General features: G+C 48.2%; 1 long non-coding RNA gene across 1 annotated transcript in view; it reads left to right on the forward strand.

Moving 5' to 3' along the window:
• The first annotated feature begins 552 nt into the window (after nt 1-552).
• LOC109287238 overlaps nt 553-953 on the forward strand; it is a 15,800-nt gene continuing 15,399 nt past the window's right edge. Inside the window, exon 1 of the long non-coding RNA XR_002094786.1 lies at nt 553-655. This is a non-coding gene — a long non-coding RNA (uncharacterized LOC109287238). The remainder of the gene's footprint in view (nt 656-953) is intronic.

The following is a 953-nucleotide window of genomic DNA, read 5'->3' on the forward strand; positions in this document are numbered from 1 at the left end:
GTAACTTTGCTGAATGTACACATTTTGGAAAGACACCTCATATATATTCTGTATTTGGGATAATTTCTCTGACCCTGCAAGAACATTTACAGAAAAAGGCACATATATATCCAGTCACATAAACTTGTGTTTTTGTTGTTTTGTTTTGTTTTTTAAGAGAAGAGGAAAGCAACATTACTAGAGAAAAAAATAATTGCTACAACTCCAGCTAGAAAATAGGTAGGGACCTATCAAATTCATGTTGGAAGTAGAGTACACAGTGGCAACTTTAAACATGCATATTCCCCTGCACGCACCTTGCTCCTTGCCCTCCCCCACTCCCGCTGCTGATTAGCAGAAGTCCCTGCCATTCCCTCCTGACCAGCAGGAAAGCTAAAACTGTGGTTTGAAACATAGAGCTGTTTTTGCTTCCCTGCCAGTCAGTAGGAAACAGCAGATCCATCTGGAGGCCCCTCAGCCAATCAGTGGAAGGAGGCCAAAATGGTACCATATTTAAAACCACAGTTTTTGCCTCCTTGCTGATCAGGAGCAAGCTGCAAGTTGGGCCCCTCCACCAATCAGCAGAGGGAGGGGGGCCATGGGGGAACCTGCAAGATGAAAGGAGCAACAGTGCACCCCATTTCTGCCATGAAATTGGTAGGTCCCTAAAAATAGGGTATCTTTATGTCACAGGAGGTGCCCTGTTGGACCTGGTCCTGGCCGCAGGCGATGACCTGGTAAGGGGCCTCCAAGTTCTTGACCACCTGGGCAATAGTGAACATCGCTTGCTGGAATTCACCATCCAGCGTAGGGTGTCAAGGGCCCGCAGCAAGGCGGTAGCCCTAGACTTCAGCAGGGCCAACTTCATTGAGATGAGGAGATTAGTGGGAGAGGCGCTGGGGTCCTTGAGGGCAGAGGAACCCAGTGTCCAAGATGAGTGGTCGTTCCTTAAGGAAACGATACTCAGGGCCCAA

Source organism: Gavialis gangeticus, unplaced genomic scaffold, assembly GCF_001723915.1.
Source record: "Gavialis gangeticus isolate Ggan-Ray unplaced genomic scaffold, GavGan_comp1, whole genome shotgun sequence".
Lineage (NCBI taxonomy): Eukaryota > Metazoa > Chordata > Crocodylia > Gavialidae > Gavialis > Gavialis gangeticus.